Below are 26,423 nucleotides of genomic sequence, written 5' to 3'. Positions count from 1 at the left end.
CTCCTCTGTTATTGGGGTTCAGTAACGTCAGCTGATCCCCAGCTGTGTGTGCGGCAATACCTCCAATCTGCTCCTCCTGCTGTCCCTGGGCTCTAACACCGCCAGTTGGTGCCTGGAAGTGCTGTGTGCACAGTCAACAGTCGCTCCTCTGTTATTGGGGTTCAGTAACGTCAGCTGATCCCCAGCTGTGTATCCGGCAACGTGTCATGCGACCACCACGCTGGCACAACTAAAATGTAAGGGGACCTGTCCCCCCCCCCCCCCTAGGCGTTTGTTACTGAAAGAGCCACCATGTGCAGCACTAATACTGCACAAGGGAAAGGTCGCTCTTGAAATTATGCTCCTTGCAAACGCTGAACTACACACTTATGTAATGTGTCCCCTCACACCGTCCAACCGTCCCGGAGGTGGGACTTTCCTTTGTAATGTGACGCAGCACAGCCGTCATTGCTACCCCCTTGGCACCGTGCGCTGCCTCCTTAGCGTTGTTTGATTCCGTCATGGACCCTGCGCTGTTATGTTATCCCTTGGCCATGCACAGTTTGCGCTGCCCGTCCTCTGACATCATTTGTTGTCGTCCTGGCTGCGCCTGTGCGTCCACGCTGCCCGAAATCACACCTCACAGTGTCGTCTAATGTGATCCCACAGTGGGCCTGGTATCCATGGCCATGCGCAGTGCATATACTAGCCTCTCACTCCCCTTCTTCATGCTTCTTCAGACTAGGCGGCGTCAGCTGATCCCTAATAGCATGCCACGGCCGTGACGCCGCACAGTCTGAAGAAGCAGGAAGGAGGTGAGTGAGAGGCGATGATATGCACTGCGCATGCCCATGGATCCCTGGCCCGCAGTGGGACTACATTAGATGACACTGCAAGGTTGGATCTCGGGCAGCTTGGACGCACAGGCACTGCCAGCCTGACACCTACATGATGTCAGAAGACGGGCACCGCTAACTGTGCATGGCCAAGGGATAACATTACAGCGCGGGCTCCGTGACAGAACCAAACAACGTTGAGGAGGTGGCGCCCGGCACCAAGGGGGTTGGAATGACGGCTGTGCTGTGTCACATTACAAAGGAAAGTCCCACTTCCGGGATGGTTTGACGGTGTGAGGGGACACATTATATGAGTGTGTACTTCAGCGTTTGCAAGGAGCATAATTTTCGGAGCCACCATTTTCCATGTGCAGTATTACTGCTGTACAAGATGGCTCTTTCAGCAACAAATGCCTGGGGGGGGGGGGTTAAAGGTTCCCTTTCAACTTGCTCCACTGCAGGCTTCGGCCTACACTCTGCTCCTCTTTGATTCCCTGGGTTTCAACACTGTCAGTTGCCACCTGGAAGTGTTGTCTACACAGAAAAAACACTAGGTGATGTGTCAGTGGGGTTCAGCACCGCCAGCTGTTCCCCTGCTGTGTAGTCGGCAACGTGTCCAGCACAAGCCACGCTGGCACAACAGAACAAAAGCTGCCACCAGTGCAGGCTTCGGCCTACACTCTGCTCCTCTCCTCCTCCTGCTGACCCTGGGCTCAAACACCGCTAGTTTTTGCCCGGAAGTGCTAGCTGCACAGAGAAAAACACCAGCCAATGTGTTAGTGGGGTTCAGCAACGCCAGCTGTTCCCCTGCTGTGTAGCCGGCAACGTGACCTGCAAACGCCACGCAGGCACATGAACTGAAATTAAAGGGAACCTGGCCCCACCCCCCCAGGTGTTTCTATGTATAACAGCCACCTAGTACAGCAGTACTGCTGCATTTGTACAAGGTGGCTGACTTTTTCTCCTTGCCCACGTGGAACTCAACATGTACAAAATGTGTCTCATTGAGACCATTCCACTGTCCCTGAGGTGTGACTTTCCTTTCTAATGATACGCAGCACCCCCCTTGGTAGCGTTTCCCGTCTTTTGTCATCATGGTTAGCTGGCTGCGCCTGTGCATCCGCCCTGCTAGAAACAACGCCCCTCGTTGTCATATTTATTTTGTCAGCGAGGGTGTGGTTTATGGGCACGAGCAGTGCATATGTTCGCCTGTCTTAACTCATCTCCTTCCGCCTTCTTCAGACTGTGCGGCCTCCTGGCCGTGGTAGGCGATAAGGGATCAGCTGAGGCCGCCCAGTCTGGAGCAGGTGTAAGGACATGTGTAAGCGGCAAACCTATTTACTGCACAAGGCCACGAATCCCAGCCACGCAGTGTGATTTTTTGAAAACACACTGTGGGTCTGGGATTCATGTCCATCGCTAACCGCAACGGCCGACATGAAATGAGGTCAGAAGACAGGAAGCGCTCACAGCGCATGGCCAAGGGATCACAATAGCGCAGACTCCTGTACAGCAAATAACAACGCTCAGGAATCTGCGCCCAGTACCTAGGTGCAAATTTTGACACCTGTGCTGCGTCTCCTTAAAAAGACAAGTCACGCCTCCACAACTGTTTGACAGTATAATGGGCTAAATAGTGTACGTGTTTTATTCAGCATGTGCAAGGAGCAAACCAAATAGAGCAACCTTTTACTTGTGCAGCATTAATGCTGCACAAGGTGTGGCTCTTGTACCTTGCAACACCTGAGGGGGGTTAAAGGTAACCTTTGAAATTGGTTCAACTAGGCTTCGGCCTACACTCTGCTCCTCTCCTGCTGACCCTGGGCTCAAACACCGCCAGTTTCTGCCTGGAAGTGCTAGCTGCACAGAGAAAAACACCAGCCAATGTGTTAGTGGGGTTCAGCACCGCCAGCTGTTCCCCCGCTGTGTAGCCGGCATCGTGTCCAGCACAAGCCACGCTGGCACAACTGACCAAAAGCTGCCACCAGTGCAGGCTTCGGCCTACACATTGCTCCTCTCCTCCTCCTGCTGACCCTGGGCTCTAACACCGCCAGTTTTTGCCCGGACATGCGAGCTGCACAGAGAAAAACACCAGCCAATGTGTTAGTGGGGTTCAGCACCGCCAGCTGTTCCCCTGCTGTGTAGTCGGCATCGTGTCCAGCACAAGCCACGCTGGCACAACTGATCAAAAGCTGCCACCAGTGCAGGCTTCGGCCTACACTTTGCTCCTCTCCTTCTCCTGCTGAACCTGGGCTCAAACAACCCCAGTTTCTGCCCGGACATGCTAGCTGCACAGAGAAAAACACCAGCCAATGTGTTAGTGGGGTTCAGCACCGCCAGCTGTTCCCCTGCTGTGTAGCTGGCAACGTGTCCTGCAAACGCCACGCAGGCACATGAACTGAAATTGAAGGGATCAGCTGAGGCCGCCCAGTCTGAAGCAGGTGTAAGGACATGTGTGAGCGGCGAACATATTTACTGCACAAGGCCACGAATCCCTGGGATTTATGGCCATCGTTAACCGCACCGGCCAACATGAAATGAGGTCATGAGACGGCCTGCACTAACAGGGTATTGCCAAGGGATAACACAAGAGCGCAGTTTCCTGTACTGCAAATAACGGTAAGGAATCTGCGCCCAGCACCTAGGTGTAAATTTGTACACCTGTGCTGCGTCTCCTTAAAAAGACTAGTAGTCACGCCTCCACTACTGTTTGACAGTATAATGGGCTAAATAGTGTACGTGTTTAATTCAGCGTGTGCAAGGAGCAAAATTAAATAGAGCAACCTTTGACTTGTGCATCATTAATGCTGTTCAAGGTGTGGCTCTTGTACCTTGCAACACCTGAGGGGGGGGTTAAAGGTAACCTTTGAAATTGGTTCAACTAGGCTTCGGCCTACACTCTGCTCCTCTCCTCCTCCTGCTGACCCTGGGCTCAAACACCGCTAGTTTTTGCCCGGAACTGCTAGCTGCACAGAGAAAAACACCAGTCAATGTGTTAGTGGGGTTCAGCAACGCCAGCTGTTCCCCTGCTGTGTAGTCGGCAACGTGTCCAGCACAAGCCACGCTGGCACAACAGAACAAAAGCTGCCACCAGTGCAGGCTTCGGCCTACACTTTGCTCCTCTCCTCCTCCTGCTGACCCTGGGCTCAAACAACGCCTGTTTCTGCCCGGACATGCTAGCTGCACAGAGAAAAACACCAGCCAATGTGTTAGTGGGGTTCAGCACCGCCAGCTGTTCCCCTGCTGTGTAGTCGGCAACGTGTCCAGCACAAGCCACGCTGGCACAACCGACCAAAAGCTGCCACCAGTGCAGGCTTCGGCCTACACTTTGCTCCTCTCCTCCTCCTGCTGACCCTGGGCTCAAACAACGCCAGTTTCTGCCCGGACATGCTAGCTGCACAGAGAAAAACACCAGCCAATGTGTTAGTGGGGTTCAGCACCGCCAGCTGTTCCCCTGCTGTGTAGCTGGCAACGTGTCCTGCAAACGCCACGCAGGCACATGAACTGAAATTGAAGGGAGCCTGCCCCCCACCCCCAGGTGTTTCTATGTATAACAGCCACCTTGTACAGCAGTACTGCTGCATTTGTACAAGGTGCCTGACTTTTTGTCCTTGCCCACGTGGAACTCAAAACGTACAAAATGTGTCTCATTGAGACCATTCCACTGTCCCTGAGGTGTGACTTTCCTTTCTAATGATACGCAGCATCCCCCTTGGTAGCGCTTCCCGTCTTCTGACATCATTGGTTGGCTTGTTGCGCCTGTGCGTCCGCCCTGCCTGAAACAATGCTCCTCGTTGTCTTATTTTGACTGCGAGGGTGTGATTGATGGGCACGAGCAGTGCATATCTTCACCTGTCTTAACTCATCTCCTTCCGCCTTCTTCAGACTATGCAGCCTCATGGCCGCGGCATGCGAGAAGGGATCAGCAGAGGCCGCCCAGTCTGAAGCAGGTGTAAGGACGTGTGTGAGCCAAAAACACCAGCCAATGTGTTAGTGGGGTTCAGCAACGCCAGCTGTTCCCCCACTGTGTAGCCGGCAAAGTGTCCTGCAAACACAACGCAGACACAAAGCTGCCTCCAGTGCAGGCTTCGGCCTACACTCTGCTCCCCCTGCTTACCCTTAGCTCCAACACCGCTAGTTGGGGCTCTAGGAAGACAATCTTTAATAGGCAACGCATCTGGGTTCCAGCACCGCCAGCTGTTTCTCGGCAGTGTTCTTGTCACAGGTACTCCCTCGTGCCAAGCCTGGTTTCAGCACCGTCAGCTGTTTCCGGGTTGTGTCAAGCTCACTGAGACGCCTATGCTTGCCCCGACGTGGTGCGGTCGGGTTAGCCAACTCCAGGGTGCCTCCAGTTTAGGAGCTTCCTATGTGGGCTGCGTGAACTGGTAGTCAAGGCTGGTTCTGTAGTGCCAGTAGGCCCAGCTCCCCCTGTAGGACTGTTGGGGTTCGGTAACTGCGGCTGCCTCGCGGCCTAGCTGTTCTCTCCTCTCCTGTGGGCCTTGGGGTCCACCACCTGGTTCCAGCACCGTCAGCTGGTTCCGGACTGAGCCTTTGGCTTAGGTGCCTCCTCCTGGGTATCCGAGTTCCGCCAACGTCAGGCGGTCCTTGGTAGTGCTTTTAAGCGCGGGCACCTACAGCTTAGTAACCGGGTTCCAGCACCGCCAGCTGGTCCTCGGTCGTGCCATTGGCTCTTGCACACTGGGGCAACGCATCTGGGTTCCAACACCGCCAGCTGGTTCTCGGCAGTGTTCTTGTCACAGGTACTCCCTCGTGCCAAGCCTGGTTTCAGCACCGTCAGCTGTTTCCGGGTTGTGTCAAGCTCACTGAGACGCCTATGCTTGCCCCGTCGTGGTGCGGTCGGGTTAGCCAACTCCAGGGTGCCTCCAGTTTAGGAGCTTCCTATGTGGGCTGCGTGAACTGGTAGTCAAGGCTGGTTCTGTAGTGTCAGTAGGCCCAGCTCCCCCTGTAGGACTGTTGGGGTTCGGTAACTGCGGCTGCCTCGCGGCCTAGCTGTTCTCTCCTCTCCTGTGGGCCTTGGGGTCCACCACCTGGTTCCAGCACCGTCAGCTGGTTCCGGGCCGAGCCTTTGGCTTAGGTGCCTCCTCCTGGGTATCCGAGTTCCGCCAACGTCAGGCGGTCCTTGGTAGTGCTTTTAAGCGCGGGCACCTACAGCTTAGTAACCGGGTTCCAGCACCGTCAGCTGGTCCTCGGTCGTGCCATTGGCTCTTGCACACTGGGGCAACGCATCTGGGTTCCAGCACCGCCAGCTGGTTCTCGGCAGTGTTTTTGTCACAGGTACTCCCTCGTGCCAAACCTGGTTTCAGCACCGTCAGCTGTTTCCGGGGTGTGTCAAACTCACTGAGACGCCTATGCTTGCCCCGTCGTGGTGCGGTCGGGTTAGCCAACTCCAGGGTGCCTCCAGTTTAGGAGCTTCCTATGTGGGCTGCGTGAACTGGTAGTCAAGGCTGGTTCTGTAGTGCCAGTAGGCCCAGCTCCCCCTGTAGGACTGTTGGGGTTCGGTAACTGCGGCTGCCTCGCGGCCTAGCTGTTCTCTCCTCTCCTGTGGGCCTTGGGGTCCACCACCTGGTTCCAGCACCGTCAGCTGGTTCCGGGCCGAGCCTTTGGCTTAGGTGCCTCCTCCTGGGTATCCGAGTTCCGCCAACGTCAGGCGGTCCTTGGTAGTGCTTTTAAGCGCGGGCACCTACAGCTTAGTAACCGGGTTCCAGCACCGTCAGCTGGTCCTCGGTCGTGCCATTGGCTCTTGCACACTGGGGCAACGCATCTGGGTTCCAGCACCGCCAGCTGGTTCTCGGCAGTGTTTTTGTCACAGGTACTCCCTCGTGCCAAACCTGGTTTCAGCACCGTCAGCTGTTTCCGGGGTGTGTCAAACTCGCTGAGACGCCTATGTTTGCCCCGTCGTGTTGCAGTCGGGTTAGCCAACTCCAGGGTGCCTCCAGTTTAGAAGCTTCCTATGTGGGCTGCGTGATCTGGTAGTCAAGGCTGGTTCTGTAGTGCCAGTAGGCCCAGCTCCCCCTGTAGGACTGTTGGGGTTCGGTAACTGCGGCTGCCTCGCGGCCTAGCTGTTCTCTCCTCTCCTGTGGGCCTTCGGGTCCACCACCTGGTTCCAGCACCGTCAGCTGGTTCTCGGCAGTGTCTTTTGCTCTTGTACCTTCTGCTCCCCGTCCTGGTTCCAGTACCATCAGCTGGTTCCGGGCAGAGCCTTTGGCTTAGGTGCCTCCTTCTGGGTATCCAAGTTCCACCAACGTCAGGTGGTCCTTGGTAGTGCTTTCAGGCACGGGTACCTCCTGCTTAGTAACCGGGTTCCAGTAACGTCAGCTGGTCCTCGGTAGTTCCATTGGCTCTTGGACCTTCGGCTACCCATCCGGGTTCCAGTACCGTCAGCTGGTTCTCGGCAGTGTCTTTTGCTCTTGTACCTTCTGCCCCCATCCTGGTTCCAGTAACGTCAGCTGGTTCCGGGCAGAGCCTTTGGCTTAGGTGCCTCCTTCTGGGTATCCGAGTTCCGCCAACGCCAGGCGGTCCTTGGTAGTGCTTTTTAGCACGGGTACCTCCTGCTTAGTAACCGGGTTCCAGTAACGTCAGCTGGTCCTCGGTAGTTCCATAGGCTCTTGAACCTTCGGGTAGCCATCCGAGTTCCAGTTCCATCAGCTGGTTCTTGGCATTTTCTCAGCCTTCTTGTACCTTTTGCTACATTTCCAAGTTTAAGACCCTAAAGTCGACGACCCGGAAGACCACCCCGATGACGACGACCCGGAAGACCACCCCGATGACGACGACGACGACCCGGAAGACCACCCCGATGACGACGGCGGAGACGACGACGGCGGAGACGACGACGGCTGAGACGACGACGGCGGAGATGACGACACTGGAGACGACGACCCTGGAGACGACGACATGGAAGACCGAGAAGCAGAAGAACAAGAGGCTGCAGAACAAAGAGCAGAAGAACATTAAGCATAAGACTTAATATCAGAGCAAAAGATATTATCTAAATTATATGCAGAAGAAGACTAAGCAGTGTATGGGGGTGAGTCCGTTCCTCCTCGTGGTGCCCCTGGATAAAGCCTGATGCTGCAGGCCAAACTGAACGCGGACAAATGTAACTTTTGTGACTGGCAGAACGGAAGGTGTAATCTTCCAACTTTTATAGATAACAACTACGGGAATGCCTGTCACAAATGAGAATATGATGAAGAAGTAGAATAGGAAGAATAATAACAGTGGAATAAAATGAATATGTAGAATAGGAAGAATAATAATAGTTGAATAAAATGAATATGAAGAATGTAATAAAAAAAAAAAATAGGTAGAAGATGAAGAAGAAGATGAATAAGGTGAAGAAGAAGTTGATGTCAAAGATGCTGATGATGATGAAGATGAAAGTGTGGGAAAAGTAAAAAAAAAAAAAGAAAAAAAAGAAGGGGAAGGGCGTGGAATAGTGAAACATCAATATCTGACAAAATAAAAAAAAATTTACATACTCAATATCTTTTTCACTCCGAACGTCTTTAAAAAAAAAAAAAACATGCTATTCTATTTGATTGGGCTAAACCTCATTGCCTTTAATGTCTCCGCCACCTCCCACAATACATCCTACATTATTCTTAGTTGTTTTCCTTGATGTAGAATGAAACTACAAGGAAAGAAAGGGTTTATTTTAATTCCGATATTTTGGTCCCATTGACTTGCATTGGGATCGGGTATCGGTATCGGCGATATCCGATATTTTTTGAATATCGGCCGATCCCAACCGATACCGATACTTTCCGATATCGGAAGGTATCGCTCAACACTAGTTAAGAGGTATGCACAAAACTGAACAATTGAACAGCACGATATTTTACATAGAATTAAATATGTTCTTGCTTTTGAGCATTCATTTAGCACTGTTTCAGGTGATTTTTAGATCACAGTCCACCTGAAAAATCGGGACATAAAATGAAAATAAAGCCGTCTCAAGCCTCTTTCATGTGTCCGTTTTTTATGTCTGTATGCTGTCGATTTTTTAATGATCGCAAATATAGACATATGCACGCCAATTGTATTCAATGGTGGTGCGTACAAGTGAGGTTTTTCACACGGATTGTGTGTCTATGTGAAAAACCTGCAGACATGTCAAGTTTTTTTGCAGAGCACAGATAAAATGTGTGTGGCACAAGGATGACACAAAGATAACACAGATAACAACCATCTGTCATCAGAGTGACACATACCGGCACCTGGGAAGAAGTGGTACAGTTCGAGCTGATCCCAAGCTCTGGCTGCTGAATGCAGCTCTCAACATTGTCGCTGGGTCTTTCTGAAATCAATGCGACCAGGTGACAATGATGGGAGTTGTATTCAGCACTAGTGATGAGCGAATTTGTTCAAAAAATGATCACCAAACAAAATTAGCACAAATATGGCACATTCGGATTCATGATTGAAAAAACCAGCAAAATTTTATAAAATCGGTAAAAAGCACGGGAAAATATTTGCATTGTCATTAAAGTATTTTCAGCACTTTGGCTACAATAATGGTGGTGCATTATGAGCATGGAGCATGTCTTTCACGAGGCGAGGGGGTTTGCAGAGCTCAGAGGTGCGGTGTACTTGTAAACTGAAATATTTATTTTCCTAACTTTATGCGTGCACATTGCGACTAGCCAATCAGGGTGCAGGACCCATCCACAATATCCTGACACAATGGCTTGTGTGTCATTGGCTGCTTAGATCACATGTCCCTCTCAACATAAAGAGCAAACATCTTGTTTTAGTGGTATTTTTACACTGTAATAGCACAGAGAGACTGCTCCTGATGCTGGGACTGCTTGTAGTGACTTGTGTGGCTGTGAAATCGAACTTCCAGCAATATTTTGTTTTGTTTTTTACTGAGGTCCACAGACAAAGACAGCAGGACACAATGCAGAGATCCCGCCCCGTAGTGTCTTCTGATTTATTCACACTGCAGGGCGGCATCTCGGCCAGCGCGGCCGCACAGGCGCAGTCAGCAAGACATCACATGATGTCAAAAGATGGGCAGCACTAACTGCACATGCCCAAGGCATAAGATAACAGCGCAGGTGCCGGGACAGTTGAAAACAATGCGGAGGAGGCGGCGCCAGGTGCCAAGAGGGCATTAGTAATGGCGGTGCTGTGTCTGCATTAGGGGGGAAAGACCTGCCCCCATGACTGTTTCAAGGTATTTTGGACAAATTGCAAAATCGATAATTTCTGCAATTACAGCACCAAGAACTAAAAGAGACACCTTGTCAGAATGCAGCATTAGTGCTGCACAAGGTGGCTCTTTTAGTTACAAACTCCTGGGGGGGTGACAGGTTCCCTTTAACAACCATCAGATGCCAATCAATCAAATCTCCTGCTTCTTCCTCCTCCTCTGTTACCGTGCCAAATATTGTGACGCAGGTTTCCAAACACAGAAACATAGGTTCTTTACCCGCTCCAGTCACGCTGACGGTGAACCTACCATCAGCTGTAACGGAAGTCGACTTGCCTGCTGTTTTTGATCAATCTCAGAGAATGAGCACAGCACAACTTTCTCAATCCACATCTCTATCTGCACCTCCCCTTCAATCCAGCAGTGTGTCTGGTTCATCATACTCCGCCCTCTCTCAGCACTGTAGCCAGCCCACTGTCCCACAGTTGTGGTTATATAAAAGATTGTTTCCTCCTACTCATGACAAAGCTAAAAGGTTGAACTCCACCATCTCTGATCTGCTTGCCACTGAAATGCTGCCTTTCCACCTGGAAGTCATAGCCATCACAGTACCCCAGTACCAGTTGCCCAGACGCCATTACTTTTGTAAGAAAGCTGCGCCTGTGCTATATCAGAATGTCACAGACAACATCACCCATTCCTTGACTAAATTTATTAGTGCCAGGGGTGCATTTCACCACAGACACATGGACGAGTAAGCATGGCCAAGGGCATTACATCTCGCTAACTGGGCACTGGGTGACTCTAGTGGCTGTGGGGGCAGGTAATGCTTCACAAGTCTTGAAATCCTCAAGGCTTGCAGGACAAACCTCTATATTTCACACTTCCTCCATGGCTTCTGCCTCCTCCACCTCCTCTAGGGCCTCCACCTGCACTTTCAACCTCTGCCTTAATGAGACATGCGTTCCAACAGTGGAGAGCGAATTTCCACCACCTCCATACTGCACAGCCAGGGCTCACCGCAATCAGGCAGTGTTAAAACTGATATGCCTTGGAGATCACAGCCATGCAGCAGAAGAGTTGTATACAGCTCTCCAGGCCGAGTTTGAGCAATGGCTGTCTCCGCTGAACCTACTTACAGAGAAGGCAGTGTCCGATAAGGGTGCGCACATGGTGGCAGCGCTACAGTGAGACAAGCTCACACATGTGCCTTGCATGGCTCACATCGTCAATTTGGTAGTACAGAGTTTTCTCTGCCACTCTCCTTGCCTGAGTGAGCTGCAACAGAAAGCACAGAAGCTGTGTGCTCATTTCCGCCATTTGCACCCCTCAGGTCATCGACCTGCATGTATACATAGGTAACAGGTTGATATGCGATTTGCAGACACGGTGGAATCCCACTCTGCACATGTTGCAGTGACTGTGGCAGCAGCAATGAGTCCTGACCCAGTATGTTATGCTGTATAGCCTGGGCTAAAGTAATACGGATGTGGTACATATCACGTATATGGAGTGAGCACAGATTAAGTACCTCTGCCCCCTTCTGCAGAGTTTTGAAATGGCTACTAAGATGGTTAGCGCTGACAACGCCATCATCAGCATCACTATTCAGGTCAGGGGCTGGAGATTACAGACAAACTGTTAGTGAAGGTGCAAGAGACAACGAACAAATGGAGGAGGAAGAGGTATTGGTCAAGCAACTATCAGGAGATGATGAGGATAATCCTCCCCTCTCTATTGTTCATGGTTGGCGGGAGGGGATGGAGGAAGCAAGCATCAGTGTTACCTAGCCACTAACACAGCATGGGCTTGGATCTCATGGAAAAGCCTGACACATGAGTACCTTCTTGCTGAACTATCTACAACATGATGCCCATATAGTTATTATTCAAAATATTGCTGGGATGCCACTCTGTTAGATCCACATTATAAGACCAAATTTTGCCAGATGCTTTTGTAACACCCCAGGGTTCTGGTTGTTACAGTGGCATTCCTGTCCTCACGGGGAGAGTGATGTCACGCTTGGAAGCAAGGGAAGATCTCTTCTATCAGGCAACACAAGCATATAACATGTTCACACTCCAGGCCAGAAGGGGGAGCTCTAAACTTGGTTTAAGGGGAACTTCCCTATATATACTAATTCTGATCTGGAGAGTAAGTTAGTTGGTGCCAGATATCAGACTGGAGCAGTCTGAGGCACAGATATGCGTGAGGGGTCATGCAGCCAGAGGTACTGCAGCTCCTGGACAGAGAGGGAAGAATATATTGTAGAGAGCGTGCAGGAGAGTAAAGCACAGGAGAGTGACAACTGGGGAGGACAGCTGTGATTTGGCTATCTCCTTGCTGAGCACAGATTCCGGTAGCCGGAAGACCAAGGTTGTGTTGGACTCTAAGAGGCAGGACAGATGGACTACACATCACCTGTCCACCCTAATACCCAGGAGGCACAGTGGTGCATAGAGCCCGGGTCATGATAGAGACCCTATAAAATGGCTCGAGTTACCTGTCAAACAGGTTTATGTCCCACCTTTAAGGAGGACAGAGAGAGTACTGTAAGGACCTTGATAGAAGCCACACGCAGCAAGGGACTACATCCAAGCTTTCAGTAAACCAGGTAAAGAGACTGCAAACCTGTGTCCTCCGTTTCTTACCGCACCACCCACCATCTTCACTTACACACCGGGAGCCCTGGGGACCCAACTTCACCTGTGGGAAGTTATACCATCTTAGCTGCCATAACATTACCCCAGAGGACCCCTTTAAGCAGTGTTGGTCCCCACTGACCGAATACCACAGGTGGAGTAACAAACACAAACTGTATTACATCTCCTTTAAAAGACTTTTCCCTTCTACTTGGGCGACTAGGGCCATGGACTGGGTTGCAGCCACCGTGACATCCCCTTTAAGTACTGGACCCAGTACCGAGTACCCCACGGCCCTGGCAGGTGACTCACTTCCCACCCTTGAAGGGAGCGAGGAATGCTGGAGTATCCAAATACGCGTACACAACCTTAAGAGAGGTTTTTCCCCAAGACAGCATCGAAACTCAGACTTCCAACCTCCAGCGCGTCAGTTTATCAATGTCAAAACATTAGCTGCAGCAGAAGCTGAAGCAGTGTAAGTGGATGAAGCAATTTCCATGAGTCCTTTGACACTATTTTTAGACCACCTCATGCACCAGCACAACAGAGTCTAAGTCTTACACGTGTTGAACGAATGGAGAGGATGGTGCAGGAGTATCTAGAACTAAATATCAATGCCATCAAAGGAGGGTTTGGACCTTCTCACATTTTGATCTTCCAAAATGGCTGAATGGCCTGAGTACGGCACATACACCTTTGAGGTTTTATCATGCTTGCCATCCAGCGTTCTCTTAGAACGTGTCTTCAGTGCTGATGGTGATATCCTGACTGATAGGTGCAGCCGGCTGTCCCTGAAAATGTAGACCACCTAACTTTTCTCAAGATGAGCAAGTCATGGATCTCCAAAACTTGCAAATACTAGGATTTCATCAGCTCACCCAACCAGACGTATTAAAGTCCATTTCTCAGTAGACATGTGCAGAGCACGGATCACCACCAAGTTCCTGCCGGCGGACTCCCAGGTGAAAATGCAAATCACTCACTTGTCCAGCTCATGCAAATTTTGAATGGAGGAGATGAAAATAGAATAAAAATCTTGTCCTTTATTAGTGCATCATAAAAACAAGCTGATGCGTTTCAGACAATAATGACCTTAATCATAGCATGGTAAAAATATATTGCAACACAATACAGTATATAAAGGCACATAATAAAAGGCTACAGCCAATCACAATACATGTCAATTAACCATATATCAAACACCTGAGTACCCATTGGACATGAGACAAACTGTTAGGGTACCGTCACACTATACGATTTACCTACGATCACGACCAGCGATATGACCTGGCCGTGATCGTAGGTAAATCGTAGTGTGGTCGCTGGGGAGCTGTCACACAGACCGCTCTCCAGCGACCAAGATGCCGAGGTCCCTGGGTAACCAGGGTAAACATCGGGTAATTAAGCGCAGGACCGCGCTTAGTTACCCGATGTTTACCCTGGTTACAAGCGTTATACTAAAAAAAACCAAACAACACATACTTACATTCTGGTGTCCGTCAGGTCCCTTGCAGTCTCTGCTTCCCGCACTCAGTGACTGCCGGCCGTAAAGTGAAAGTGAAAGCACAGCCGCTGTGCTCTGCTTTCACTTTACGGCCGGCAGTCACAGTGCTGGAAGCAGACTGCAAGGGACCTGACGGACACCAGAATGTAAGTATGTGCTGTTTGTTTTTTTTTAGTTTAACGCTTGTAACCAGGGTAAACATCGGGTAACTAAGCGCGGCCCTGCGCTTAGTTACCCGATGTTTACCCTGGTTACAAGCGAACGCATCGCTGGATCGCATCGCTAGATCGCTAGATCGGTGTCACACACACCGATCTAGCGATGACAGCGGGAGATCCAGCGATGAAAGAAAGTTCTAAACGATCTGCTACGACGTACGATTCTCAGCAGGATCCCTGATCGCTGCTGCGTGTCAGACACAGCGATATCGTAACGATATCGCTGGAACGTCACGAATCGTACCGTCGTAGCGATCGAAATGTTATAGTGTGACGGTACCCTTAGTGAAGGTGCAAGAGACAACGAACAAATGGAGGAGGAAGAGGTATTGGTCAAGCAACTATCAGGAGATGATGAGGATAATCCTCCCCTCTCTATTGTTCATGGTTGGCGGGAGGGGATGGAGGAAGCAAGCATCAGTGTTACCTAGCCACTAACACAGCATGGGCTTGGATCTCATGGAAAAGCCTGACACATGAGTACCTTCTTGCTGAACTATCTACAACATGATGCCCATATAGTTATTATTCAAAATATTGCTGACTACTGGGATGCCACTCTGTTAGATCCACATTATAAGACCAAATTTTGCCAGATGCCCAACCTGAGTGTTGGGCTGGAGTCACACACAGAGTATAAAAAAGGTCCATTTTACAAGGACGAGAATCGCAGAAATGTTCCCTTAACAGTGATCCGCCTGTCATCAGTGTGCAGTGCAAAGATGCGATTTTCTCACATGTAAGCATCGGTGTGACATCCATATGACATCCGTATGGCGAGATTTTCTCGCTTTCTTGCAAAATAGACATATAATGTATCCATGGGCTCAAATATTTGTGAAAACATATACACAATCTCGCTCTCTCTCTCTCTATATATATATATATATATACTCAGTGTCGGACTGGGGTGCCTAGGGCCCACCAATGGAACTGACTCCAGGGGCCCACTCTAAATTTCAATGCTCAGGCTAGGTACACCTTTGTTTTGTAGTATTTGTTAGGAGGCTCAGTAGTAAGTTTCATTATAGTCATTAGAAGAACAGGTACAACATGCTGCACATTTTTTTTTCCGCTAAAAAGATAGACACTAACGGAAACAACAAAGACCTGATCACTGAATTTAAAGGGAACCTGTCACCCCCCCATGGCGTTTTTAAATAAAAGAGCCACCTTCAGCAGCACCAAGGCTGCATTCTGTGAAGGTGGCGCTTATGTCTAGTATCCCTAGGAATGCTGAAATAATCACTTTTATAAATTTCGCGCCATACCTGTATTGAGTCCTGGAGGTATGTCTTCTACCCCGGTGTCAACCGCCTCTGAGACGTCAATCATCTCCCTCTTGTGTCTGTGCGCCGCCTCCTGTGTTCAAAATACATGCCCAGCGCCTGCGCTCTGCCAACATTTCTCGGGCATGCACCATGCACGCTGCCCGTGAACTTACATCAGGCGAGTAATGTTGGCAGAGCGCAGGCGCTGGGCATGTATTTTGAACACAGGAGGCGTCGCACAGATGCAAGAGGGGATAATTGACGTTTAGGAGGCGGTTGACACCGGGGAGAAGACATACCTCCAGGACTCAATACAGGTATCGTTATTCTCACCTTCCAAAGGCCGCCGATCTCCTCAGCGGCGCTCCCTGCACGTTCCGTTCCCAAGGATGCTTTGCGCAAAGGACCATTGTGACCTCACGGTCACATGACCGCAATGTCATCCCAGGTGATTTGCACAATGCATCCCTGGGAAAGGAAGCCGCCACGTGCACCGCTGAGAGGTGGGAGGACTCCGGGGGGCCATCAGAAGATACGTATATATATTTTTTACATGAATATGGTTCCCAAGGGCCTGAAGGAGAGTCTCCTCTCCTCCACCCTGTGTACCATCCGCACATGAAGTGCTCACTTTACGCATGGTGGGCATAGCCACATGCGTAAAGTGAGCGTTTCAATGCATTCCTATGGTGGCAGAATCGCCACGATTCTGCAGAAATAATGAACATGCTGCTTATTTTACCGCTATGCGATTCCAGAGTGAGAAAATCCGCAGCATGGGTACAACTGCGGAATCCCATAGGATTGCATGGGAATGTGTTTTTAAGTGTTTACGCTGTGGCAAAAACGTATAAAGAACGCAACGTGGGCACACAGCCTAAAATTCAGTTGCTTTTGACCTTTTTTTTTTTTTAATACCCCGGAGATTATGAAGTAATTTTTAATATGGAACAACCCTTTTAATTATCTACTTTTATGAACAAATTTGGGCATGTGGAGCTGGAAATTTTTTTTTTACTATTATATTTTTGCTATAAATAACATTATAGATATATTATTCATTCTGCATTTAAAAGTGCAAGGTTTTTTTAAAGGTTCATGAGCATTTTTTGTGGCGCGTTTAACTAAAGCATATATGCTTTTTTATGTTTGACTCCATCACTAAAAATGGCAAATGTTTTGTAATTCACTTACATAAATGCATTGCAGACATGCACACTGTACTTATTTATATAGTGTATAGGTGTGCGTTTGTGTATACATTTAGGCTGGGTTCACACTGCGTTGTGTGAACCCATTTAACGGACTACGTTACACCGCGGCATAACGCGGTGTAGCCCAGTCCGTTAACGCCACCATTACTTGCAATGGCGAACGCATCGCTAGCGCACGCCCATAATGGGCGTGCGCTAGGGATGTGCTGTCATTGAGTGACGGACCCTAGACGCGGGCTGCAGCGTTTCCGGGTCCGTCACTAGTAGCGCACTGCTAGCGCAGATAGAGCTAGCAGATGCTCCATCTGCGCTAGCCCAGTGCCAAAGTCGGCACTTGCGTTAGTGCAGTCCGTTTAATGGATTTGTTGAACGGACTGCACAACGCAAGTGTGAACCTAGCCTTAGGGTATGTGCACACGTTGCGGATTGGCCTGTGGAATTTTCCACACAGAATCTGCATCTCTTGGCAGAAAATGCAGGCCAAAATGCTTGCGAATTTCATGCGGAATTGATGCGGATTTGTTGCGGATTGTCATGCGTTTTTTGATGTGCGGATTTGCTTTACTCAGTGTATAGTCAAGGGGTGCAGAAACATTGCGTTTCTGCACAAAGAATTGACATGCTGCGGAAAAAAACCTGCAGCGATTCTGCACGTTTTTTCCACAGCATGTGCACTGCGGTTTTGTATTTCCCATTGATTAGCAATGTGTCAGGCCATGTGCACACGCTGCGGATTCCGTTGTGGAATTTTCCGCTGCGGATTTGATTAAATCCGCAGTGCATAAAGTACTGCGGATTTATTGCGGTTTTTTGTGCGGTTTCCATTGCGGTTTTAGACACCTGCGGATTTTTAATATGGAGCAGGTGCCAAACCGCTGCGGATTCCGCACAGCGTTTCCGCGCGTTTTTTTCCGCAGCATGTGCACAGCGGTTTTTGTTTTCCAAAGGTTTACATTGTACTGTACACCGCATGGAAGACAGCTGCGGATCTGCTGCGTCAAAACCGCTGCGGATCTGCAGCAAAAACCGCAACGTGTGCACATACCCTCAATGTGTGCACAACGCACTGCGGATTTGAGGCAATTCCGCGCATCGAAAAACGCTGCGGAAACGCATCAAAATCAGCAATGTGTGCACAGAGCCTTATACACACACAAAAATAATATAGATGGATCTCGGGCAGCAAGCGCTGTGAAGAAGATGGGGATCTGCTGTCACCATCACAGCACAGCAGTGGGGAAGACATTGTGATATCAGCAACTAGAAAGCAGAAAGGGTAGAGGGGGCAGGGAGAGCGCAGATGTTTGGGGCAAACAGGACAAACAGCTTTTGTTGGGGTGGAGGACAGAACAAGGTCAGGATAGAGACATAAACAGGAAGCTCCAGTACTCACTTCAGGTCAGCACTGTTCCTCTGGAGCTCCCCTCCCCCTCCTGACCGTGCCGACAGCAGAGCTTAGAGCTTGTCTGACAGGCTGCAGCAGTATGGGGCTCTGAGAGAGGCCATCTTCTATTCAGGTCATTAAGAACTGTCTTCAGCAGTGGCTGCACAGCTCTCCTGGCCCCGCGCTCCAGCAGCCTGACCCGGCCGTGCTGGTGGGCGGGGCTTACTGCTGTGAGCTGCTCCAGCAGCATCTTAGGTTGTGTAGCTCAGGGAAATGGCTGTGTGTGCTGAGCCTCCCTCCCCCCATCCTAGCCAGAGACTGGGGGAGGGAGAGAGAAGGTAGAGATCCTGCTCGCACACTGTTCTCACCCTGTTACACCAGGCAATGCAGGAGGCTCCTGCCGGGAGCTCAGCGGGGAGGGGCGGGGCTTAACTCGTGCGTGCAGGGCAGGGATACTGAGAAGAGAGAGACTGTCGGAGTCAGGGGCCCACCGGGGGATCCTCCGGTCTCCCGGTGGGCCAGTCCGAGCCTGTATATACTAGCTGAAGAGCCCGGCGTTGCCCACGTTGCCCATAGTAAATATCTGTGGTTAGTTATAGCACCTCACTTCTCTTATTTTCCCATCACGCCTCTCATTTTCCCCATCACATCTTTCATTTTCCCTCTCACATCTCTCATTTTCTCCCTCACACCTCTCATTTTCCCCATCACTTCTCTTATTTTCCCCCTCACTCCTCTCATTCCCCCCTAACACTTGTCATTTCGACCTCACATCTGTCATTTTCCGATCACTCCACTATTTTCCCTCACTCCTCTCATTTTGCACTCACACCTTTTCATTTTCACATCAGTATATACATGTTTGTCATCTCCCTTACATATAGTATACACCTGTATGTCATCTCCTGTATATAGTATATACCTGTATGTCATCTCCCCTGTATATAGTATATACATGCTGTGTGTCATCTCCCCTGTATATAGTATATACCTGTATGTCATCTCCTCCTATATATAGTACTAGCTGAAGAGCCCGGCGTTGCCTGGGCATAGTAAATATCTGTGGTTAGTTATAGCACCTCACTTCTCTTATTTTCCCATCACACCTCTCATTTTCCCAATCACATCTTTCATTTTCCCCCTCACATCTCTCATTTTCTCCCTCACACCTCTCATTTTCTCCCTCACTCCTCTCATTCCCCCCTAACACTTGTCATTTCGACCTCACATCTGTCATTTTCCGATCACTCCACTATTTTCCCTCACTCCTCTCATTTTGCACTCACACCTTTTCATTTTCACCTCACACCTCTCATTTTCACCTCAGTATATACATGTTTGTCATCTCCCTTATATATAGTATACACCTGTATGTCATCTCCTGTATATAGTATATACCTGTATGTAATTTCCCCTGTATATAGTATATACCTGCTGTGTGTCATCTCCCCTGTATATAGTATATACCTGTATGTCATCTCCTTCTATATATAGAATATACCTGTATGTCATCTCCTCCTGTATATAGTATATACCTGTGTGTCATCTCCCCTGTATATAGTATATATCTGTGTGTAATCTCCTCCTGTATATAGTATATACCTGTATATCATCTTCTATATATAGCATATACCTGTATGTCATCTCCTCCTGTATATAGTATATACCTGTGTGTCATCTCCCCTGTATATAGTATATATCTGTGTGTCATCTCCTCCTGTATATAGTATATACCTGTATGTCATCTCCTCCTGTATATAGTATGTACCTGTATGTCATCTCCACCTCTATATAGTATATACATGTGTGTCATCTCTCCTGTATATAGTATATACCTGTGTGTTATCTCCCCTGTACATAGTATATATCTGTATGTCATTTCCTCCTGTATTAGACATCGTTCACACGTTATTTGGTCAATATTTTTACCTTAGTATTTGTAAGCTAAAATGGCAGCCTGATAAATCCCCAGCCAACAGGAAGCCCTCCCCCTGGCAGTATATATTAGCTCACACATACACATAATAGACAGGTCATGTGACTGACAGCTGCCGGATTTCCTATATGGTACATTTGTTGCTCTTGTAGTTTGTCTGCTTATTAATCAGATTTTTATTTTTGAAGGATAATACCAGACTTGTGTGTGTTTTAGGGCGAGTTTCGTTTGTCAAGTTGTGTGTGTTGAGTTGCGTGTGGCGACATGCATGTGGTGACTTTTGTGAGATGAGTTTTGTGTGGCGACATGCGTGTAGCAACTTTTTGTGTGTCGAGATGCATGTGACAGGTTAGTGTAGCAAGTTGTGTGCAGCAAGTTTTGCGCATGGCGAGTTTTGCGTGTGGGAAGTTTTATGTGTGGTGCCTTTTGAGTATGTGCAAGTTTTGTGTGAGGCAACTTTAGCATGTGTTGCAACTTTTGTGCACGTGGCAATTTTTCCGCGGGTGCAAGTTCTGCGTGTGGCGAGTTTTCCCATAAGCTGAGTTTTGCACGTGTGGCGAGTTTTGCATGAGCCTAGTTTTGCATGTGGTGAGTTTTGCGCGTGGCGAGTTTTGAGCGGTGACTTGTGTTTTGACTTTTATGTGGCGAGGTTGGTGTATGTGTGGTGAAATGTGTGCTGAGGGTGATATGTGTTAAAGCACGTGGAAGTGTGTGGCGCATTTTGTGTGTGTGTTCATATCCCTGTGTGTGGTGAGTATCCCATGTCGGGGCCCCACCTTAGCAACTGTACGGTATATACTCTTTGGCGCCATCGCTCTCATTCTTTAAGTCCCCCTTGTTCACATCTGGCAGCTGTCAATTTGCCTCCAACACTTTTCCTTTCCCTTTTTCCCCATTATGTAGATAGGGGCAAAATTGTTTGGTGAATTGGAAAGCGCGGGGTTAAAATTTCACCTCACAACATAGCCTATGACGCTCTCGGGGTCCAGACGTGTGACTGTGCAATATTTTGTGACTGTAGCTGCGACGCCTCCAACACTTTTCATTTCACTTTTTCCCCATTATGTAGATAGGGGCAAAATTGTTTGGTGAATTGGAAAGCGCGGGGTTAAAATTTCGCCTCACACCATAGCCTATGACGCTCTTGGGGTCCAGACGTGTGACTGTGCAAAATTTTGTGGCTGTAGCTGCGATGGTGCAGATGCCAATCCCAATCCCGGAGATACACACACACACACACACACATTCAGCTTTATATATTAGACTACCTGAAGAGCCCGGCGTTGCCTGGGCATAGTAAATATCTGTGTTTAGTTATAGCACCTCACTTCTCTTATTTTCCCATCACGCCTCTCATTTTCCCTATCACATCTTTCATTTTCCCCCTCACATCTCTCATTTTCTCCCTCACACCGCTCATTCCCCCTAACACTTGTCATTTCGACCTCACATCTGTCATTTTCCGATCACTCCACTCCATTTTCCCTCAGTCCTCTCATTTTGCACTCACACCTTTTCATTTTCACCTCAGTATATACATGTTTGTCATCTCCCTTATATATAGTATACACCTGTATGTCATCTCCTGTATATAGTATATACCTGTATGTCATCTCCCTTGTATATAGTATACACCTGCTGTGTGTTGTCTCCCCTGTATATAGTATATACCTGTATATAGTATATACCTGTATGTCATCTCCTCCTATATCTAGTATAAACCTGTATGTCATCTCCTCCTGTATATTGTATATACCTGTATGTCATCTCCCCTGTATATAGTATATATCTGTGTGTAATCTCCTCCTGTATATAGTATATACCTGTATGTCATCTCCTCCTATATATAGCATATACCTGTATGTCATCTCCTCCTGTATATAGTATATACCTGTAGGTTATCTGCTCCTGTATATAGTATATACCTGTGTGTCATCTCCTTTTGTATGTAGTATATACCTGTATGTCATCTCCTACTGTATATAGTATGTGTTAGGGGTCGAGTTCCCGCTTCTGCACAGGGGGAATCTCGAGCCACCTCCGCTGCGGTCTCCCATTCTTGTCCAGCCGCAGTGGAGTCTGCTCAGCGGAGACGTCGGTCCCAGTGTCTTGCTCATTCTCACTCTGTTCTGAGAGTTGCTGCTGCTTCTCCAGCCTCTGCCATTAAAGTCAGTGCTGGTCAGCAGCGAGCGGACTTCTCTGGGACTAAGTCCTTGTCTGCACGTACTGAGCATGTCCAGGGTAAGATCTCCCGTTGGAGATCGAGGGTCAGGTGCTCAGGCTCTGCAGCACATTCCATTGGTCCTTTTGGCAGGTCTTGGAAGGGCAAAGGTACTGTAGCCACTTCCTGTGCTGCTGCTATATAAACTGCGCATGACCGCACGGCCATGCGCAAGTATTGTCTTACAATTGAATACGTGTGTTTGTTGTGAGTGCAAGTCGTTCATTAAATACCCCTACCCTATTGTATGACTGTTCGCGTATGGAGTATGGCTGCTATCTAGCGCCCGACTAATCACTCAACGTGTCACACACGTATCAGCGTCTATTGCTGTGACCGCCAGTGCGGCGCCACGCGCCAGTAGTGCGCTTCCTGACCCACGTCTGGGTGCTTAGTGGTGCCTGCCAGCACGGCACAGTTCGTACTTCGGTGCTCTAATTATAAGAGTTGCCTAACACACCCTGTTGCGGTGTTGTGTCAGCAAGTGGTCTAATCGGACTTCAATCCTGTGTCTTGGGGTTGTGTTCGCTGACTCCTTGCTTGCACTCTTTAGTGCGGTATTGCGGACCTGTGGTTTTACCAGGTTCGCTTCCACCGCCATATTACGCTGCCATTTACTAGCAGCAGGTTTTTACCTGCACGGTGGACCCCGGACTGCGAACGCATCTATTACATCTTTCTTGGTGCGTTCCACCAGTCCTAACAGAATACTAGCGCCAGGGTCTGGCTAGTAAATGGCAGACGATCAGCGTTTACAGCGGTACATCCAGCAGCTGGAGGGAAGGTTGGCGGCTCTAGAGCGTTCAACCTCAGCTGTGGATGTCACTGCTGTCACTGTTCAGGCTGCAAGTGTAGCCGCAGCCAGTTTGTCCGCTGCCACCTCTGCCCCGACTTTATCCCGTCTCCCGCTTCCTGACAAGTTTGCTGGTGACAGTAAACAATGTCGCGGATTCGTAAGCCAGTGCTCCATACACCTTGAGCTCCTGGCGGCGCTTTTCCCTACGGAACGGGCGAAAGTGGGATTTATTTTATCTCTCTTGTCGGGCAGGGCGTTGGAGTGGGCAACGCCACTTTGGGAGCGTGATGACCGTGTGGTACAGAGTGCTCCGCTCTTTCTGGACGCTCTGAAGCAGGTCTTTTTGGGACCCCGTATTACACACGATACTGCGCTCCAGTTATTGACAATCACTCAGGGTTCGTCCGTGGTCAGTCAGTTTGCCATCCAGTTCCGGACTCTAGCCTCGGAGTTAAGAGTGGTCGGATAAAGTTCTAATTCCGGAGTTCTGGAGGGGACTGGCAGACCACGTGAAGGACGCCTTAGCCACCAGGGAGATACCCGCCACACTGGAGGAGCTTATTTCTCTATCTACCCGCATCGACCTCCGTTTTCACGAACGAAGGTTAGAGCAGACCCAGTGTTGGCAGAGGTTTAAACTGGCTCCCACCTTCGCCAGACCTCTTGAATCTTCCGTTTTGGCGTCCGACTCCCATGAGCCCATGGAGGTTTCTCGAGCAGGACCTAAGTCTCAGGCCGCTCGAGTACCCATGGTTTGTAATAATTGTCACCAACGAGGACATTACACTAATAAATGTCCACGGCGGTCGGGAAAACGATCGCGTCTAGTAACCTTAGGGGGAGGTTCACTAGACACAGCGGCTTTTTCCTCCAAACTGTCCTGGACAATCCTGTTTGACTCCTCCACTCTACCAGTCGAGCTTTGTGTGGATTCAGGAGCAGAGGGAAATTTCATGTCCTCTGCTTTTGCTCTGCGCCACGCTGTACCACTTGTTATGCTCGCCAAACCTGTAACTGTTAGAGTTGTGAATGGGTCGACACTTCCACAACAAATCACACACCAGATTGTTCCATTCTCGTTGTCCATGTCCCCTTCCCACCAGGAGATTATTTCCCTTCTAGTCCTACCCGAGGGAATGGATGAGATTTTACTGGGAATACCCTGGCTCCGTTAACACTCCCCACATATTGAGTGGTCCTCTGGGAGAATATTGGGTTGGAGTAAGTCTTGTATGGGCAGGTGTGTGAGTGAGTGTGCACAGGTCTCTACTACCGAGGTACCCGCAGACCTTTCATCTCTTCCAAGGTACTATTGGTGCTATGCAGATGTATTCTCTAAAAAGGCAGCAGAGACTCTACCGCCTCATCGCCCCTATGACTGTCCTATTGACCTCTTGCCTGGAGCTGAACCTCCTCGGGGAAGGGTATATCCCCTCTCTCTCCCTGAGACGGAGGCTATGTCTCAATACATCCAGGAGAATTTGGCAAGAGGATTCATTAGGAAGTCAGTGTCTCCTGCAGGGGCGGGATTCTTCGTACAGAAGAAGAACGGGGAATTACGTCCTTGCATTGATTACAGGGGTCTCAATGCTATCACCATTAAAAATAAGTACCCGTTGCCCCTGATATCGGAGCTCTTTGACAGGCTAAGGGGAGCAAAGATATTCACCAAACTAGATCTGCGGGGTGCCTACAACTTAATTCGCATCCGTGAGGGGGACGAATGGAAAACGGCTTTCAATACCAGGGATGGGCACTATGAGTACCTGGTGATGCCCTTCGGGCTCTGTAATGCCCCAGCCGTTTTTCAGGACTTTGTCAACGATATCTTCCGGGATATGCTTTCCACCTCGGTTGTAGTCTATCTGGATGATATTCCCATCTTCTCTCCAGATATTGACTCCCACCGGAGAGATGTTGGCAGAGTCTTCAAACTCTTACGGGCGAATTCCTTATATGCAAAGTTGGAGAAGTGTGTGTTTGAACAGGAGTCCTTGCCTTTCCTGGGCTATATCATCTCGGGCCAGGGATTGGCTATGGATCCTGCCAAACTACAAGCAGTGATGGACTGGCAGGAACCCCATTCTCTTAAAGCGGTGCAGCGCTTTATGGGGTTCATAAATTACTATCGCCAGTTCATTCCCCACTTCTCAACTTTGGTAGCTCCCTTGGTATCCCTCACCAAGAAGGGAGCGAATCCCAAATCGTGGTCCGAAGGGGTCTCCAAGGCCTTCTCTTCTATAAAGTCCCATTTTGCCAGTGCTCCTATCTTACATCGTCCCGATGTGGGTAAGCCATTCCTTTTGGAAGTGGATGCCTCATCCGTTGGTGCTGGAACAGTCCTCTATCAAAAGGATGCTCAGGGTCGGAAGCACCCATGCTTCTTTTTCTCAAAGACCTTCACACCAGCGGAGAGAAATTACTCCATCGGGGATAGAGAGTTGCTGGCAATGAAGTTGGCCTTTTCGGAGTGGAGACATCTCTTGGAGGGTGCTCGGTTCCCATTCCAAGTTTTCACGGATCACAAGAATTTGGTCTATTTACAAACAGCTCAGCGGCTGAATTCTCGTCACGCCAGATGGTCCTTGTTTTTCTCCCGGTTCCACTTTACCCTACATTATCTCGCCGGGGAGAAGAACATTCGTGCTGACGCTCTCTCTCGCTCCTTCGTGTCAGCTGAGGAGGAGGAGGACGAGCCTTGGCTCATTGTCCCTTCGGAGAGTCTGAGAACTGTAGCTCCGGTTTCGCTGGAGTCTGTGCCCCCGGGCAAGACTTTTGTTCCCATCAATTTGCGTCCGGAGGTTCTCGCTTGGGCTCATTCATCCAGAGTGGGTGGACACTTTGGGGCAAAAAGGACATCTGAGCTACTGGCGAGGACGTACTGGTGGCCACATATGGTTCGTGATGTCGAAGACTACGTTCAGGCATGTGTCTCTTGTGCCAAGGATAAGTCTTCCCGACAACAGCCAGCTGGTTTGTTATACCCTCTGCCGGTGGCAGACAGGCCCTGGGAGATGGTCGGGATGGATTTTGTTGTGGGTCTGCCCAAGTCTCGTGGCTGTACCATTATTTGGGTAATCACCGACCATTTTTCTAAAATGGTGCATTTGGTGCCGCTTCCCCGGTTACCTTCTGCACGGGCCTTGGCAGCGTTGTTTGTCAAACACATCTTTCGTCTTCACGGTATGCCAGACAAAATTGTCAGTGACCAAGGTCCCCAGTTTGCGTCTCGGTTCTGGAGAGA

At 49.4% G+C, this 26,423-nt stretch overlaps 1 long non-coding RNA gene across 1 annotated transcript in view; it reads right to left on the bottom strand.

The window, feature by feature from the left end:
* The window catches only part of LOC138673959 (uncharacterized), a 43,985-nt gene extending 25,583 nt beyond the window's left edge, over positions 1–18,402 (bottom strand). The window contains exon 1 of the long non-coding RNA XR_011320392.1: positions 18,236–18,402. This is a non-coding gene — a long non-coding RNA (uncharacterized lncRNA). The remainder of the gene's footprint in view (positions 1–18,235) is intronic.
* Between the last annotated feature and the right edge of the window lie 8,021 nt (positions 18,403–26,423).

Source organism: Ranitomeya imitator, chromosome 4, assembly GCF_032444005.1.
Source record: "Ranitomeya imitator isolate aRanImi1 chromosome 4, aRanImi1.pri, whole genome shotgun sequence".
Lineage (NCBI taxonomy): Eukaryota > Metazoa > Chordata > Amphibia > Anura > Dendrobatidae > Ranitomeya > Ranitomeya imitator.
Note: the sequence above shows the minus strand (reverse complement) of the source record. Positions and strands in the feature narration are given on the sequence as shown.